Source organism: Malurus melanocephalus, unplaced genomic scaffold, assembly GCF_030028575.1.
Source record: "Malurus melanocephalus ecotype Western Australia unplaced genomic scaffold, MMel_1.1 scaffold_79, whole genome shotgun sequence".
NCBI lineage: Eukaryota > Metazoa > Chordata > Aves > Passeriformes > Maluridae > Malurus > Malurus melanocephalus.
Window position 1 is genome coordinate 974,211 of NW_026623311.1, and position 20,120 is coordinate 994,330.

Here is a 20,120-nt window from a genome sequence, read left to right on the forward strand (position 1 = left end):
TTCCTATCTCCAAAATTTTGGAAAGTATTTTACTGGTAAAATTAGTATGTAGAGTACTCTTAGTAAGGGGAAGGCAGTGTCTGAGAGGATGGGGCTTACAAGACTTGGGCATGAGTTATTATGATAGAAAAAATTATCATATGTCTTTGTAAAGGCGATCAGATTCACTGTATATCATTTTCAGTTATAACTCACCAAAAACTAGCAACATGTGTTGGATGTAAGAATAAATACAAAGATATAATTATGCCTAAAGTCACTGGTACTGTGATAAACTTTTATACACACGCACACAACCATCCCCCTTCTAACAAAGGTAGGGCTTAGCTGTAAGCAAGTGCTGTTATCTCATCTATGCAAAATAAGCAGTGACCTTAACACAGTTCTTGCTGAACAACTGTCTGGTTTGAATGATTATTGAAACTCAAACTGAAATGCATTATTTAGCATTTTTGGCATTTCATATATTTCTTCAAAATGGATAGTTGAAGTTTTGAGCTACTGTTCAGTAATCTCTGCTGTTGGAAGTACCTGGGCAGAATAGTAGTATTTGTATTTGCATTGCTGATTAAACTTGGCCCGGGAATCTAAACCAAGGAAAAGAAAGTAGCATTCCTTTGAACAAAGGCATTCTCTTTCTTTACTTGGGTTTAGTTTCAGATATATCATAACCAAATGTTGAACATGAGATTTCTCCCTCCACTCCTATATTTATAAATTACAGAGCAGTAGTTAGTAGAATTTCTCAGGGCGCAAGAGTTAAGATTGCATGATATGCATGCTTGAGGTTTCTGAGGCAACATTTCCAAACAATAAATGATCTGTTTTTATCTTATTTCCTTTGGGGAATATTTTTTGTGTAATTTGGTTAACTGATACATGGATTACAAGTGTGTGCCTGTGTGTGTGTATGTAAATACACATCTATAATTATCCCCAGGCAGAAATGTGARTAAATTGCTGAAGGTCAACAGCCATCTTGTTGCTGAGCTAGTAGTAAGCAGCATTCTGTTGATGGGCCAAGGAATTWTGTCTTCTTAGTTATGTTTACTCAGATAAGTTAGCTGAACTTAGGTCTTCTTGATGTTTGTTGATGTGCTAACTAACATACCTTAAAGACATTTTTGCTGTTTATATTGTATCTTATTCCTAGAATGTCCTTGGTGACCCAAAAAATGTGTATTATATTCCATATTCACTCTTAGTCCATCTGCACAGTTTGTGTTACTGCCACTTTAAGACTTGCCAATTGTGTATTTTGCCCCAGTTCATGGAAAAGGAAGGGTCCGAAATCCCTTTAAAAGACAGGGAATAKACATGTAGAGACCTATTTTCTCTCTCTCTGGGCAGGTCTCTGCACAGAAACCTAAAGAAGCTGAAATTTGCAATCCAAAACAGTGTCAAAGTGAATCCCTTTCTGCAGCTGCCGTGCCAAGCTGGGATTGGCGGGAGCTGGGGCCACCATTCTTCAGTGCTCGATGACGGGTCTGCTTTCTTCTCCCCTCTCCTCCCCTTCAGGACAGCAACCTATGACAGCAGCACCGACGCTGGCTGAATGCAGCAGGTGGCAGCAGGAGGCAGCGAGCAGCTGTGCTGACCTCACACATACGCCATCACGATCACCGAAAGGAAGCAGGGGGGCTGATGCCAGGGGGCCAGAGCCCTCTAGRCCATGCCAGCATAGTCCGTCTGCCACCAGAACTGCTTCCTGTTTCTTGTTCCTGGGGGAAAGTTGAGCTGAGCTGGGCTTCTTTACCATATTGTCTTTGCCTTCTGATCCATGCAGTCTGTTATGGCAGCTTCCATCTTGGGGGAGGGTTTTCCCACCATTTTCTCTGTCTTCTAGTCCACGTGACATGCTATAGTGGTCACCATCTAGGGAGGAGGGGTTTCCCCACTATGTTGAGTAATCCAAAATGTTATTGTAYTCCAKATCTATTGTGCCCAAAATTGTTAATGTCTCTGTGTAAGACAGGGCACCAGGTTTGGGGAATTGCTGGGATTTTTTGAAAAGTMAGAGTCACCCAAGCAGACCCCCTTTTGTCATGTGGTCTTTGCTCAAGGCAGATGTTCTGCCTTTGGGGTGTTTTCCCCCTTCTTTTGTTCCTCTCTTACATCTTGGACTGCCTCAAGGTGAATTYTGTGAGTGCCTGACTGTAGCCAGGACACTGTCAGAGGGGTGGAGGAGCCCTGCTCTGCGCAGTCCCCAGCCCACCAGCAGGGCCCAGCCAAGGCAAGAAAGAAAAGTGTCTGCTGTGATAGGTTGAGTCTTAATAACCAATCAGAGACTGGAATCCAATTAACAATTTTATTAATTWAGCAAGCGGATATTAGCCAAAACAGCCTAGCGCTGGGCGCGCTAGGCGAGTCTCCTGCTGTACCTAGGACACCCACTAAGTGAGTCTCCTGCTACGCCTATGACACCGCAACACACATAGTCTGAGCCACTCCTTTTATACCATCTCTGTCTCCAGGTGATGTAGTACTTCTAGAAGTTTCCAGAGATCTTAGTACGTCTGCGCTGTGTTGTTGCTGGGGTCTCTTGCAGTGCTCTGACAGTTGTTGGTAGGCGGGGTTGTTGGGAGGCAGAAGTCCTCTCTGCACGTTCGCAGCGCCCTTTCCCCCCCAGATACTTGAAGGTGTACAAACAGGGCAAGCAGCGCTGGTCTGGCAAACCACCTTAATAAAGCATGTGGTGATTTTCTTATTGKGATTTCATGAACCAACCTTCACTTATCACAAATCCCCCCTCTCTTTATTTACCATTTGGTTYGTGAAATCACCTCACTGCTTCCTCACTCAGAGTACCAAGTCACATAGGTGAGCAGTGAAAATTTGATGTTAATTCATCTGATAGCTCAAAAAAAATTTGGTTGACTTTACAGAGAAGGTTGCTTAATCATGCCTTCAAACACAACAGGTCATGAYAATTCAACAAGCAGGCAGTAAGTTGTTCCACCACTCAAGGCACTTTGAACAGCACTAAAAGTAARTATCCCCAAATCCTTATATTAAACTTCAGTAGCCCCAAGCAGCGCAGCCACTGGATCCATGCAGCGTGAATGTCTGCCCCAGGAGGAGAGGGGCAGGAGCAGGGAGAAGCTCGGGCCAGGCAGCCAGGCTTTTGGGGAACAAACTCAAACTAGGTTAACAGCACAATCCACACAGCTTTAATAAATATCTCAGGAGAAATGTTACTGACACTTTTAACCGTGGCTAATCAAAGAGTAATGTCTCAGCGATTATTCCAATTAAACTGATGACACAGACAGATATTTTATTTTTATAAAGCCCTGGTTTTCTCAGCACAGGAGAAAGCACTCTGAAAACATTTCCCTATTCATTACTCCAAACCCTTTCAAACCAGCATCTCCACAAAATAAAAAAAATCCCACTGAGCTTCTGCTGTTACCCTACATTAGGTCTAGTTCTGAACCATTGTTCATAGGGAAATCCTTTACCATTCCTCCACAGGCACGCTCTCCTTCCCAAACAATCTGTGGCTGAATCAGTCCATCCAACCTGTATTAAGGAACTGTACAGTTTCACTTCAACAAAACATTGAGAAATGACATTGAAACTTATCAGAAAGACTGCAAATCATGGAATTATTTTCCAGTGCTCAATTCAAATAGAGTAATCTGACAAACATGTACCAATACAGGAAGATGATGAGCAGTGCAGAGCAGTGCCTACAAAGCCAACCTGATTCCAGGGTGGCTCCCTACACGCGAGGACACTGGTTTTCACAAAAACAGTAGCTCTGTAGCAGTGCCAAGCAAGGATGTCAGCCTTGTCCTAAGGCACCTGATCACATCCCAAAGATGTGATTTCATGTGCAGGCAGAGTGACCTCACAGTGTCCCTAGTCCTGACTTTTCCTTGTCCCATTTATTTATTTCATTTTGATCTTCTCCAGTTTTCCCYACATGGAAAGGCTTTCCACACTCCCTGCACACAAACCACACTTGGAGGTTTTGCCTCAATGTCCACAATGAGCAGAACATGCACCTATAATGTACCTATCATGCAATTTTGCGAAAAGGCATAAGCTCTGACCTTAGCCAATATCAAAGGAAGATCAGTTATAACACTGCAYTGGATATATGGTTCTTTTCTGCTGAGTGAATCAAAGACTCCAAAACAGCATTTGGATATGCATCCTTTTCAGGCAATAAGGACAAGTATGGCAACAGCTACTCAACTACTTGCAAAAACTGTATAAACGCAACCAAAATACCAGAGGTTACAAGAAACTAATCTTTGCATTTGTTGCTCTTGTGCATAAGGAAAATGTCTGTCAGGAATATGTCAGTTATTCACTGTTTCTCACAAACAATGTGTACAATCTCACATCTCTTGTAACCAATTGTGGGAACAGAGTCCACTGGACTAATGCTGTCCCTGTACATCTCTGTTACCATATAAACCCCCTATTTAGCCTTCCAGCAATACTGCAAAACAGACCCTGCTCCAAGTCTGTGAAATGAGGAGYACAGTGTTCACTGATCTGTGGTATCTGAGCCACCAGCGATGGGCTGAGCGTGCTCACAGCACAGCATCTTCTAGAAATTGCACAACAGGAGTTTTCAAAGCAAGCTAATCAAAGCCCATGGCTGACCCAACAGTTAAACATTATTATCAAAGAGTGCTTAGTGTGTTCAAGAACTCTAAATGGTCACAGATAGGTGGAAGTCAATCACCCACACACAAACTGCTCAGAGGACCTTTACATACAAATTGGGTGTTGACCACTATTTTAGGGAAAGCAGTGTCAAAACAGGAGGAACATTAGCCTGAGGTCTTTTCTGTGAACTGGTCTGTCAGGCCAGATGAACCGAATTTCGATTCTCAGCCACCACTGCAGCTTGCACTCACAATGCAGAGTACAGCACTGTAGAGACAGGTTTTCTTTATACAATAGCTAAATGCCAAGCTGATGAAAGATGGAAAACTGCTGTTGAGAGACTTAGCAACATTCAAGTTTTACAATGCACTTTATGGTGCCTTTTACAAATAMAATTTCATTCCTGTCAGGAACCTGCTTAATCATGGCCACATTGTAATACAGAATGCTTGTCAAGTCCCCATCTCTACAGAGAGGATRTACACTGCGTTAAGATGATACTAACCTTCTACAAAGGTTTAGCAGTGAAGCTGGGAGATCCAGACCCGATTTTTGTCTGAATGACCTTTTGGTTCTCCCATCTACTCAATGTCCACCTAAACAGCTGATGTGGGCGTGTAGATATTGAATTGCTACATGTTATAATGCAGGCTATTACCATTAACACATAATATGTTTGCAAGGCTCGAGTGAGGGATCTCATTGCTTTTGATGTCTTAATCAAGACCACTTTGTTCCCCAATTTAGATGGCAAACACCCCATTTCACTCCTCTGCGTGGAAAGGGAGCTCAGAGTCAAGGTCCTAGATTCCGTTCTCATATTTGGTTCTCTTCTGCCTCACCTGTCGACCGGGTTGCCTCCGGCCACAGGGATGTTCATGGCAGCAGGAGAATTCTTCAGAGAACCGCCTTTGGGCTTCCACACGCTGTTTCCAGTGGGTCTCACAACTGCTCCAGCCCTCATGTCCTGCTTTCCCTGTACAGGGCAAGCACGCAAATTCAACTCTGCACTCGCTCCCAATGAGTTTGGCCACCAAGGGCCCGAGCTCATTGGAGTGGTAGCAGCACAAAATTGGGGTGGATGYTATGGGCAAAAATTTCCCACCATTCTTTGGGTCTATGCTCCAATCTGCCCATGTTAAGCACCAATTGCAACATTTGCATGGTCTCGGCTTTTTCAGCTTTATAGAGGGGAGGTAAATCCCCGAYGGGGGCTGCCCCCGCATGCGATGGATCTATYACTCTTCCCTGCACACCTTGCAAACAAAACACACAAAAGGATAACAATTACAGCCAACATTATCGCATTTGACCATATACTCCCACGCATGGTGACTAAAATTATACTATAAGCAGGCTCCTTTAAGCAAATACCAACAGGATTCACGCGGGCTATAACAAACTCATTGTTCCTTAAGTCTTAGCTTTAAGTCCTCAGGCCATTGAAACGGGATGATCTGCCACGTCGGGTCTCGAGTAAGTCTCTTCACACGGCCAGCCTGAGTCCACCCTCTTTCAGCGGTCCGCACGGCAAATTCTGTGGCAAGCAACACAACATAAGGTCCCTCCCATGGAGGGGTTAGTGTGGTTTTCATTATGTTATTAATTAAAAATAGAGGCCTTCAGCAGAAGAAATTTAAAATTGCAATTTTCCTTATGTATATTCTACAGAAGCAATTTCCATTTTGTTATGTTACCCTGCATCATGTTAACGTTTACAAACTSACACTTAGCAAAAGTCACAAAGCCAACCTCTGTGTACTATATTTTGTACCCCCGTGTGGGAAAATGCCGAGTCACACAAGCAGGTATTCTTAGAGTTAGGTGACACAGTGTGAGCAGCTTCTCTAGCAGTAACACTGAATACACAGGTGCACCAAAGGTTGTCCTTAGTTGATTCGTTAAGATGGTAATAACAATTGCGTGCATTTCCCTTAGTATGAMCATCAACACAAATCAAAACAATACAAGTAGCAAAGCAGCAAGCCCACCACATGCTGGGTGTCAACATAAGGTAATACATGTGGTCAGGAGTACATCAGTGAAAGGATTGTGTTTTAGAAAGATATATTTATCAATTACCTAGACACTTCCCCAGAGTCTGACACAGCTGGCTAACCTGATTTGAAGGTCTGGAGAGCCTTTSCCGGGCAGGGCKTCCAAGTTTCCCCTGAAGGGGCTCCAGCTTCTTATAAATCCAAATTGGCAAGTCAAGGCGACTTGATTACATTTTTAGTGCAGAAACACCTGGATTTTTCGGCACTTCCCAACCAGCCAGGGCCAGGGCTTGGCCAGAGCCTAGGCCTCAGCTGGGAGGGATTCCCTAGAATATCCCACAACCAGGCTTTTATCAAAACTGCTTTTCCACATATTTCTACACAAATTATYAGCTCATGTTCTTAAACCATTGCTTACCAATTTCCATCACAATCATTTCAGTAGGCTTCATCTTGTCTCTATAACAAAAGAACTTAATATTTCATTTCAAATGAGTACATTTGAGCAAAATTTAAACTTAATTCCATTTACACTTAATGTCATTCAAAAGCAACATCATCCAAATCTGACAACACCAAACAGAAACTGTCCGACAGAGCTTAAACCCATCAGAACACAGATTTAACCTTGCCAAAACTCAACGACAACTACACCCATTAGAACTTAAAGTATTTAAAAGAGCTGGATCTCAACAAAACTTCATATATATAAATGGAGTTTAGCGACTAATGAAATCAGCAATTTGTTCCATACCAGTTATTTACSTTTATGGTGCTCACATAAAGCACCAAACATATAGCATACCCTTTCRCTCATTCACACTCACTCACTGCATTCCACAACACTTCACTTGCTCCCACTCGTGCCAGAACAACACCACCACACACCAAGGTACCTCTATTTTCAGATCACTTATTAGCTTTTTCTCCGCAGGTTTTAAAACACTCCATCTAAGCCTGGGTCCTTTCAGTAAAATAAACTGGATAAATAAAGGATATCCTTCAGAGTCTTTTTCACAGATTTCAGTCTAAATGAAGATGTCTCCAGGGCTGTCATGGTTTGAAATGAATTTAATGGAAGCAAAACACTCCCAAGTTCCAGCAAACCTCTCCCTCTCTCTCTTTTCCCCATCCAGGTCCTGGAGACAAACTTTACCACAGAGAGGAAAGTGAAAAGAAAAGGGAAAAAAACCCTATTTATTTAAAATTATAAAAACAAAACAAACAAACAAACAAAAAAACAACCAAAAACCTGTGGAACCAGCTGTTGATCCCAAAGCCTTTCTCTTCCCTCCTGGGAATAGCCACCCCTCCGGGGCCCCCAGAGGGGTGCTCAGTCTCTCCGGTGGTTCACTGAAGGATCTTTCTCGCCTGTCGCGCCACGGGAATCCTCCAATTCTCAGAGGACAAAGGAAAAAAAAAWTTGAGGAAAAACAAGCCCAAAGAAAGGGAGAAAAAAGGAGCAGTCCCAGAGAGCAGACAGCTTCTTTTCCGCCGCTGATCCCTAGAGAGAGTCTCCCGAGAGAAAAAAACGTGTGTGTCTTGTCCCTTHCCCTCCCATTGTCCTTGAAGGGAGGAACATCACCAAACAAACCAGAGCAGTCTCGACTATAGTAAGTTACAGAAGGGTTGTTTAACTTTCCTCTAACATAAGCAGATAGGAATACAATACTCAGCTAACCTAGGACAAGGGGTCACCTGGTTTGCCTGTAACTTTGAAGCTTAATAATGCTGCACGTTTTGCTTCTTGGTTTGCTATGTTTTTCCCTCGGATGGTTTTACTTGGGCCCTTTTGATGTCCCTTAATATGCACTATTGCTAATCGCTCTGGTTTTCTGGCTGTCTTTAAAATGCCCCYGATCAGCTGTTCATGGATTAGTCCCCTTCCCTGAGAAGTTATTAGACTCCTTTCTCCTCATATTTTCCCAAATGTATGTATCCCCCCAAATGCATATTTGGAATCYGTGTAAATTGTCCCCTTATTGGAGCCCTAAATATTTAGTCCTTGTAGTAAGGCCTGAACAGASAGGGAGTATAATTTAATTTGTAACCCCTTCCCCTTTACCTGGAGCCCAATACGCAATTTGATCATTAAATCCCGTTCCAATCTGGTAATAACAATAACGATCCCACCCCCAATTTGGACGATGTTTCTAATACTACATCTTTAATAACAGGTACCCCAAAAGGTTCCCCCTTTACCATAATCACTTGTATTGTGTCTTTAGAATTTTTGCAACCAACATATTACTTTAGCAAACATTTTCTCATCTTCTATTCTTTGTTTTGCCTTAAGTTTTTCCAGGGGCTCTGATGTTTCCTGGACCCCAACAAACGGAGCCCTTTACACCCCTGTTCTTCTTTAAACATTTTTGTATCGGCTATTCGCTGGCAGCAGCTTCTCTGCATATGTCCCTTCTTTTGGCAGTAATAACAGATCACCTCGYTTTTCCCTCGAACCTCAGGCTTTCYGGACGGCCCCAAGGACGCACCCAACCCTGACTTCTCTTTTCCTCTGTTTCTGCCCATTCCCTCGCTTTTCCCTCGAACCTCAGGGTTTCTGGGCGGCCCTGAGGACACACCCAACCCTGACTTCTCTTTTCCTCTGTTTYGAACCACYGCAACCATCACCTCTGCCCATTCCCTACAGCTTTCTTCTTTCTTCCCTACATAATTTATCATTTTATTATTACTGTTTCCTTTGGTCCCAGGGTCGCGAGCCCAATATTTGAGCTGCCTTCCCAACGGACTGTCAGGAGGGATGTCCAGGAGTTTTGTTTGGGGCTCCACCCCCATGGACCCAGAGGGCTTGCTCTTCCCCTGTTCCATCTCTCCAGAAGTGCCTTCTGGTTCTCTTAGCGAGGAGAATCAGTAATACTCACTTGCGTTGCCCCTGCTGGGGCGCCGCGGGTTGCCCCTGCACACTGCACTCCGGGAAACTCTCAGTAAGTGCCTTCTGGTTCTCTCAGAATTCCTTGACGTAGTGTCCTCAACCCCTCGCGGGAGTTAGGAACCGCCTGGATGTTGGGGAGAACCAGTACTGCACTCCAGGAAACTACCCCTTCCGAATGAGTATTTTTAGAGAGGGCTTGAACCCCTCAGGGAACTCGAAACCCACAAAGTACTCACGTGTCCTGTGTCTTTGTCCGGAGCTTTGTGCACAAAGTTTATAGGGGTCCCTAACCTTTGGCTAATATCTGGAATTTAGATTCGTCGGGTAGGGGCGCTGGTGAAGTGCCCTCTCCGGGCTGTCAAATCACGACGGGGCAYCTGCCTTTGAGGAGACTCCAGGGGACCAACCCCTATCTGAGTCATGGCACCAAATTGTGATAGGTTGAGTCTCAATAACCAATCAGAGACTGGAATCCAATTAACAATTTTATTAATTTAGCAAGCGGATATTAGCCAAAACAGCACTGGGCAGGCTAGGCGAGTCTCCTGCTGTACCTAGGACACCCACTAAGTGAGTCTCCTGCTACGCCTATGACACCGCACTGCACGTAGTCTGAGCCCCTCCTTTTATACTGTCTCTGTCTCCAGGTGATGTAGTACTTCTAGAAGTTTCCAGAGATCTTAGTACGTCTGCGCTGTGTTGTTGCTGGGGTCTCTTGCAGTGCTCTGACAGTTGTTGGTAGGCGGGGTTGTTGGGAGGCAGAAGTCCTCTCTGCAYGTTYGCAGCGCCCTTTCCCCCCCAGATACTTGAAGGTGTTACAAACAGGGCAAGCCGCGCTGGTCTGGCAAACCACCTTAATAAAGCATGTGGTGATTTTCTTATTGGGATTTCATGAACCAGCCTTCACTTATCACACCTGCTGCCCAGCTGCACTTGCCTTGCTTTGCTGTCTCCTGCCTGCCAAGAGGAAGGCTAAGTCTCTCCACAAGTTCTAGCCCTTACTCTAGACTGAGTACCAGTTAGTAGAGTGTGCTGGCTGCTAGAGAGATGAAGGGTTGGGGGGAGTGCTGCTGCCATTTTTCTCTTTTTGAACCATATGCTTGGTTGTGAAGCAGCCATCTTGGTGGGAGGTGCTACTCTGCCATTTTAAGTTTCTCTTTATTCCCAGAGAAGTTGGGGAGATTTAGCAATTTTKTATCTAGTGATTTTTCCTGTTAATTTTTGCCGGCTGCTGTTTTGCTTGTTAGTGAACTCTTATTTTTTTTCACTTACATCTACTCATATTAATTTCTCCTTGCTGGTGGCAAGGGATTGGTTAAAACTAAGGGGAGGTAACTCATGGTAGTGTCCCCCTTAAATTGTCTTCAACCAAGACACCTAACATCTTGTTTTTTTTGTTCCTGGGGAGTCCACAGGTTTCAGCACCTTTGTATCTAGTGGCTATTGCTGTGGTTGTTGTTTTGTTTTCTAGTAAACYGTTATTTTTTCACTTACATCTTCTCACATTCATGTCTCCTTATTGGTGAAAGGGGAGTGGCTAAAACTAAGGGGAAGTAGCTCATTTTGGAGTGTTTACTCCCTATAATTATCTTAAACTAAGGTGGCCTGATAACTTGGCTTCAGATGTTCCATGAAGCTATAAACTCCACATTGGTTAGAACATGGTTCAAATAATATCAAAGTTGCAGGTTCAGTCCCTGTATGGACCATTTACTTAAGAGTTAGACTCGATCCTTGTGGGTCAMTCCCACAGAATATTTTGTGATTATACGAACAACATTGTGATCTCAAAATAGCCTTTGGTGTGTTTAGAGTTGTTTGAGATTGTGTWGTACCTTTTTAATGTGGGCTGTTTAAAATAGAACCTTAGAAGTCTACCAAGTTTCTTTTTCTAGACCCTTCCTCCCCCACTAAATGCATTTTTGCAGTGAGTGTTGGAAAAGAAAGGAAAAAGCAGTCACAAAAATCTGTGTCATGCAGTTAGACTASCACTGTACATCTGTCTGATACTGCAGTAAGCATAGGGATGATTAAAATAGCTACAAACTTCATCAAGTTTGAAAGAGAAACTTCCTTATTGTGAAAGAAATTTGAATGAGGGATAATATCCCTTATTTTAGGTTTAGTTCTGTTCTCCACACTGAATAGAAAAWAACACTGTACCTAGTTCATTTTAGAGGAACTTCTGTGGAATAATCTGAGATCAGGATGATCTGTCAGTCTGTAAATTTGACATACATCTGCTATTCTGGTGACAGAGGTAATAAATAGGTATGTCTTGGTCATAGCAAGTTTCTGTAATTCTAGGCAACATCTTCTGTAGTTTTGAGAAAGTGGATGTTCTTGCCCATACTGTTCATATTTATAATGTTCTGAAGCTAAGTAAAGAATATATTAATCTCAGTTTTATTTATTATAAGGRAAGTTCATGGTTCTTGATAAAAGCTTGAAAATGTGAACTCTCCAGGCTTACAAAACAGATAGCAAAGAAAGGGAATTAAGATTATCATGGATAAAGGGGGAGTTTGTCTCAGAATTTTGTCCTGCTCTACATTTCAAAGTTGTGAAGTGGGATTGGCACAACAATGTTAACTGGGAGTCCTTTCTGGGAAAATAGYTTTTTCTAAACTGATGGAGCACTGTTGACAAAGCCTTGGTAGAGAAGAAGGCCTCTCTGCAGAAAGGTAATTCTYCATGTGTGGTTCATATTGTTTGAATAGATGAGATGGCTGTTGTRACAGAACAAGAGCCATCCTGTAGACCAGTGCAAAGTAAGTCTGTGGTAGGGAGCTGTGTCAGCATTGGTGGGCCAATAATGTGGGACAGCACTAATTAATGGTTCCTAAGCTCTGCTCAAGAAGTTAAGGGCTTTTACAGGTGGCTGAGTGGATCTAGAAACAGCTCATGCYAGTGTTTACTGCCACTTACAAAAAATAACTTACAAGTATCTCTATTTCTGTAAGACTGGCATAATCTAACAGGTAGGCAGAGAACAACTTTTCATAAACTTCTACTGGAAATGATAAATTGCAAGAAAGTTCTTTTTATTCTTCCGTGAGTCTTCAGTGAGTACCATAAGACCAATATGAGCACCAAAGATGCAGTGAAATTATTAAAACATTTTCCATCACTATAACTGGTTTCAATGAGGAATTTTGTTATGTTTTATCGCACATTTTCCTTGACTGGATACTATACAGAGATTTGGTATTGAACAAGTAGGTAATGTGATTCCCATGTGCTTTATAATTGTCACAATGCTGAAATTTTTCCTCCTTCTCATTCAACTATTACAGTTTTGGTTTGTCTTGCAGAGTTGAATGTAAGCTCTGGGAAAATAGAACAGATTGATTTGTGTCTTGTGTTTACTCAGAGTAATACTGTTCCTCTGTTCTATTTTATAGAAACATAGCTATTTTAATGTATTTTTCTAATTTATGTGGTTACAGTTATGTTATTGCAAGTCTTCTGAAGTTACTGGACAGCATAAGCTCACGCCAAACTTGAAATTTGTGTCTTTCTCTCTCTCCCCATGATTCAAACAGGGAAGAAAAAGACTATTTTAATTTATAAACTCTTGAAGTGGAAGGGAAAGGATACTGGAGTTTGAAATAGGATTGGGTACCTGGAGCCAGACATGTCTCAACACACAGGAAGATGTTTTATAAAAAAACTTGGTCTAGTTTATCCCCCTTCCATAATGTACATTTGCAGGTTAGATTCTACTCTTTGGGGCCTATTCTTCGATTCATGCCATTATGAACTAAAAAGAAGACATCATATTTCCTGAGAAGAGTAAATACCAGACCTACAATTTATGTGAATCATAGATGAGCCATTCAAATCTTTAATGCTTTTTGTAAAGCTGACATTATAATGAAATTCTGGGGATCTTCCTTAAACTGGAGATGGTATATATGTTTGTAAAGAGCCATCAGGAGTGAAGTCACTGGACAAAAATTTAAATTTTTGGGGCACAGCCACTGGTTTTACATATTATAGAGACATAGCATACTATGCTTAAGAAGGGATAGTTATTACTGTATTTGGTTAGGTAAATTTCCTGTTTATAGTATTGTCCTAGTTCCAGCTAGGATGGGGTTACGTTTTGGAGTAGGCAGGAGCAGGGCATGGCTAGAATCATGAGGTTATTCAGTACCACCTCATGTCATTGCCCAGGATGRGGGAAGGAATTCTCTGAATCACTCTTATTTTGTATAGTTCTGTTATTAGGATTGTTACAATTTGTTTTTTTATCTCATTGTTGTTTCCAGTAAATTGTTCTTATYTCAACCTGTGTTATTTACCTTTTGTGCTTCTAATTCTCCTCTCCAGCTGCCAGATGGAGAGTGGGAGTGAGTGAGTGGTATGTGGGATTCAGTGGGAATACTAAATTGGGAAATTACATTTCTAAACCACAGGTATTTAAAGACTGTGGCTCTATCTACCCTTACCTAAAGAATCTTAATTTCAAATTAAAAGTGGGTGCTCTGGCTCCATATTCTAGAAAACAGTGGTGACTAACCTATAGTCCATGAAGGTTTTAAATGGACACGTAAATTCATGGCTACTCATCTTCAAGGTGTTGTATGACTTCACTGATAATTGGTAGCTGATACTACTGGATTGTAACTAGAAGGTTACAAACTTGAACAAAACTTGCTTTCTCTTCAGTTTAAGGAAATCTGCTTGTCTCCACTAATAACTAGTGTACACACATAATAATGTTGTTTACAGATCCCCAACACGTACAACAGATTCTGTCTCAGAGCTGTTATCTCTACAGATTGTTCTGAGTTGTATGTTTCATTGTATGAAAAAGGGAGATGGAATAAGAGAAAGATTTTGAAGCTCCTGTGCCATCAGAAAAACCCAGCAGTAACCAATGCTTAGAATACATGGAGCAATGCACTGATATTTGAGAATGCACTGAGATTTGAGAAGGAATGTTGYAACATCATGCTCTAGGTTCTCTTTTTTTGTAACTTTGTGTAGCCAGTTGCAGAAACTTTTGTATGTTCTGCACTAAATTTCCAGTCATGTTACACTAAGTGYATGATACATGGCATTTGATTCAGTTGTCTCCCATCACAGGAGTTGAAGAATTGTGCAATTGATCTCTGTGTGTGGAGCTCCTGTTTGGGTCCTATGAGAGAACTGATTTGAATTCTAAGAAGAGTAAAAAGCAGCAACTATTTTACTTTTCATTTAGTTCTCTTTCCTACCAGTTTTGTCTCTATCAAATAACACATGACTTCCCTTACTCAGTACCACCAGACTGGCATTGAAAGCACTTCTGGGCTTGTTTTTTTTCTGGACTATAGCCATGCTTGTATATGTTAAACAAAGCATCAATTATACAATATATTAGAGGCTTTTCTGCAGCCTTCACTATTTTACTTTTAAACTTGCCAGTTAGAGGGTTTCTCAATAATTTNGGGGGGGGGGGAAAGAGGAACAGTTCTAGGAAACTGGAAAATAGTAAAATGTTTACTGGAATATGTAAAGTACCAGGCATTTTTTGTTATATCACAAGGCATGAAGTATTGGATGACATGAAAAATGACACATACAATGCTCATTGTCTCAACAATATAAATGAGCCAACCCTATAACTGCTTAGTCCTGCTTTTTATCATTATTTTCGGCATGCCTGTATGATCTTGTAGTGGATGATATAGACATGCATTTACAAGGTTTTGCCTTGCAAGCTGATAACCTGCAAAAATGTAATCATTTATTAGGAACATGATAAATCAGTACAAGGAGAAAATGTAAGTAGTGTGCAAGATTCTTGTCCTTGTCTATTTCTTATTGAAGAATCAGACTACTCAATAAGGATCAGATAATTGATATATTTTTCTGCAGCACACTGTAGGTATGGACTGAATGTATTCATAGTTTAGAGATTTTTATTTTTCTTTTGATTTTGTACCAACTAAAAATTTTGGAAGGTTAATGTAAATTGATGTTTCATTGCCACACGTGTAACACAATCACTAGTGTGTTTGATATATCAGCAGATTCAACATTAGCTTTTTAACCACCACAGATACCATGTATCATCTGTACCAGTAAGTCAGTGATGGAATATAGGTCAAATGGGTTGTTCCTAGAACATAGAACATGGGGTTAAATATGGTCAGTTGGTGTGGTAGCTTGAAAATGTATCAAATGGTGACTTAGCACCCAAAGATGACACATACAGTGGCAATTCATAGAATGGTGTGGGTTGGAAACGATCTTACAGATCACCAGTTCTGTCAACAGTACATGAATGAGATGACTGTTACTTGTACAGTTTTGCAGCTATAAGGATTCGCTCTGTTGAAAATGAAAATAAACAATAAAACCTTTACTGGAGAACAGTGTTTTTTTCTTATGGCAAATAAAAATGTGGTGGTTGTTCATGTCAGAATACAGAGCTGCTGGGGAGACATTTACAAAACTCTGTAAATTCTTATACTACAGTTTATGTTACATTGGAGCTACTTAAAGTTATCTTGTGCTAACACTGAATCAGATTACAAATTTGTATTAAATGGCCTAATTTGAAAGAGTGTACCAAGTTTTAGGAGACTTGCTCAAGGGAAACTTGCTACCTATCAAGCACTCTTGACACAAATGCGACATATAGTTATATGCCCTATGAGTGCTATAAACATAGCATATGTCATCACTATATGTATTTTATGCAYATGAAATACCGTTTTGGTTTGTATTTGTGTTATTTAAGCAAAACAGCAATAGAACTGAAACAATTTTTCTGTGCCCTGCTCTCTGCATAACTTGCTCTCCAAGTTCTTGGTTGCTGTTAAGAATTGATGTTTAGATTCAACACTAACTAAGCAATAACTGACTAAATAATCCTTCTTCATGCTGATATAAAAACTTTATTTGTTTACCTGATACATTGTAGGGAACTACTGGGATGAACCACACATACTCATAGAGTTATCATGGAACTCCGTTTATTCTGTCTGAGGGTCCAACATATAATATCAATTACAAGCTACCAYACGCTGTGTTAATTACTATGATTGGCTAAACATCAGTGTTCAAGCGGCATTAGTAACATCTTATTGGTTCATAAGCAAGCGGYGCATACAGCTAAGCAAGCATACTTTCAATCGATTCAGCAGTTCTGTATCCCATTCAACATCCTCTTTCTTGATTGMTAGATCGCTTTACTTCTTATTTTTCTTCCTTCAAGGACACTTCAAGGTTACAGAAGCCTGGATTGTGCACATAGGCTTCATATACATGTCCTTGGTCTCTCAGCCATTCTTCTACAATACATTACTCAAATTTGGTTGCTTCTGTAGAAACCAGTAACAATAAAGCAAGTGGGGCAAGTGACAACCCAGTGTGCAAAAGGTATGAGTCAGTACCATATTTACTCTTACTACATTCTTTGGAAGATTTAGAAGTGTTTGTGATGTTGTTAAAGTAGAAGGCTAGATTGTTTTGATTAGCAGGTTAGCATAGCACACAGCAGATTCCTTCACTCAGCAAATTTGTGTCTGAGATGAATGTTTAACGTGGTCAGTGACTGTATCTTCAGGCAGGTTCAAACACACTGAAAACCTCTTTAAAACACAGATACAGATTTTTTCCTTTCCTATCCTTCCTYATTCCTAGGAAAAGTGATGAGGGGAGAAATTCAGAATATAGAGGTGATAATTACAACTGAAAAGATATAAGAAGATATTATTTACCATAGATGATAAAACATGAAGAGCATTTATGCTAGGCTAACATTGTGGCATTAACTCTATACACTGAACTTCCTGGCACTGAGCCTTCACATTGCAGGTGTTGTGCAAAAATAGTTTCTTTCCTTTGACTAGTGTCTTGTGTAAAATATGTGCATCTGGTAAGCTGGTATCTGCATATATGTGAAATATTATCTAAGTGCAAGCATTTCAAAACCATGTGTCAGAGTGCTAAATCATGATAGTTTAAAGTTTTAAAAATACAATTGCTGCCTTCTTTCCTTGGCAGCCAAGTTTTGAAACTTTTGCTTGAAAGCTAGGAGTTTTTTGTAATTCTGTTTTGTTTTGTTGGTGTTTTAGGCACTTTGCTTATTCCCATAATATAAAGCATTGTATAAAACCAGACTTGGTTTTGAACTTTGAAACCCAGCTCTGGGATCTCTAGAGATCTGTTTCTTGGTGGTCCTTTGTCCTCAAGGCAATGGAATTGCAAATATTCGCCACTGTTTTGCCTAAATCAGCCAGGGGAAGTGCCTAGTGCTAGAATTGACTGGTTGTAAATCTAACCTCTAGGAGTAATAAAGTGGTGTCTATTATTGCTTATCACATCCATGAGCTTGTTTCTGAATCAAGCTATGAGGTCACATCAGGAAGGACACTGTTTACATGGGGTCCTAGTCATAAGAGACACGTTCAAATCCTTTTTTAGTCACTAGTAATATGTATTCACCTCTCAAGAGAGGCCTCAGCTATCATCTGATAATGTGGTGTGTGCTAGCAAACTCAATCCTATTAATTATACTCCTTTTTGCTTCAGTGAATATTTGGTTTTATGCATACATATGCAAGGAACAGCCTCAAGTTTTACATGTTTTGGCTGAATTTCAGGGTACCTTTGGGGTTGAAATCCTACACCAAAGGAAGGACACGAACTCTCATTTTGTGCAACTGGGGTGAAGCCTCTGCTTTCTGAAATTTGGAGCAAAAGGACAGTACCACCTTTATTTCCTCCCTGCTCTACTCTTCGGCTGTGTTATGTCACGGAAGTTACTCCTTAGGCAAGTGGCAGCAGCTGTGAACCAGCAGGTACAGAGGACAGTGGTGTGTATGTGTCCTGCAGAAACTCCAGGTTTGGAGCAGCTCCTTTCTTGAGCTACCTCAAGGAAGAGGTAATTCTTGGTGTGTAAATAGCATAAATATCAGTGCAGTAAAGAACTGTACTTGCATGAACATGTTTACACAGGGAATCTGCAGCCTAAGGCAGCATCTAAGCAGTGATTTTATGAATCACTCTTGCACCTCTGGTGCTGAGAAACTTTAACAGGCACAGACCTCTTGGCACCCAATTGATTTTAGCACCGTTACTTTCGCCACTTTGCATATGGCTGCTCATAGGTGTTAGGCTCACTCCTCTGCCGGCAGCCATAGCAAGCCGGCCTGGAGAAAAATCAATGTTTCTGTTCCAGGAGCAGCAACTCCCAGCCTTGAACTTAAGCTGAAAGCCGCCGGGTACAGGCTAGGAAAGCCCAGCCATGCCAGGCTCTAGGGGTGGCGGCGCTCTCCTCGCCTGAAGTTCCCCCACTCCGCTCCCAAGCGGACCAGCCTTCCGAACAGGGCAGCCAGGCTGCTGTGGGGCGAGGGGGCCAGGCAGCAGATCCGAGGAGGGGCCCCTGTGGCCGCTTCAGGGTGAGAGCWAGGAGGCCCAGCAAGGCTGCCCCGCGTCCCCCCGCCCCAAGCCGGGAGCAGTGCTACGCGACTCTTCCCCGCCTCCTCCTCAGCCTTGAACGAGGYGCTAGAGCCTTCTCACGGCGGGAGGGAGCGTAGGAAATAAAAACAAGTGTGTGCGGCGCTGGGGGAGGGGGTCTGTGCTGTCGCTCACCGGGGAAGCTGCCTCGTCCTGTCGCGGAGCCGAGAAATCGAGGTAAACTTTGAAGAGAGTGCGTTCGTCCGGTGCGGCGGCGCGGGGCTTTGTTCCTAGTGGAGCGGAGGAGMTCTGGCGGCGGGCCGCCGCGGCGGGGATTGAGAGGCGGCGACGGCGCCCACAGCGCCGGGGCCCCGCACTCTCGCCCTGGAATGAGTTAGGGCGGGAAGGGCGCAGTTCTCGGCGGTGGGACCGGGCAGGGGCTGGGACAGTTCAGAGGGATCAGGAGCGCCGTCCACTGGGAGTGGACGAGTTCTTGTTCAGGGGAGGGCAGAGGTGGTGGAACACCGCCGCAGGGAACGCAGAATGGCGCCGGGGCTGAGGGTCGTGCCGTCCGCCGGCAGGTTCCGGCCGAGGGGACGGAAAGGCCCTCCAGTATCTCTGTACGGAAGATGGGCAGTTTAGTGGCCAGGCATGAGCTTCTCTCTTGGAAAGTAACTTAAACTTCTGGGTATGTCAGGCAGGGTGACCCCGGGTCTGAGGCCGAGGTGCGTTCAGCAGCGGGTACCACCCCTCCTGAGGTCGCCGTCCACAGACAGCCCTTGCTGAGGCTGTCCCCTGGGCCGATACAGCGTATCTGTTTGGTGTGTGTGAGAAATGGTGGTGTTTTTCGTGCCCGTCCAGATCTCTTCCGATGCCCAGCTTCTGAGCTGTTGGCAGTGTCTTGCCACCACTGGCTAAAACTTCCAGCTACTTGAAGCTTCCTGGTGCTTTTTTAAGATAAATGATCCTTTCTGAGGATCAAGATTCAGGATTTTTGTGTGTCTTCTGACAAACGTCTAGGTCTGAAACAGCTTTTGGCATTGCGCTGTTTGGCATGGCCAATAGCGCAGACTACATGGCTCCGGCTCCAGAGCTCCATGTCGGGTGGTCTCCTGAATGGTAAGGAGTTGCACCTTAACCGAGAGTCACATTTCCAAGCCTCGGATTAGGTGAGAATTACAGTATTTTCTGTAATTTTTTTTTTT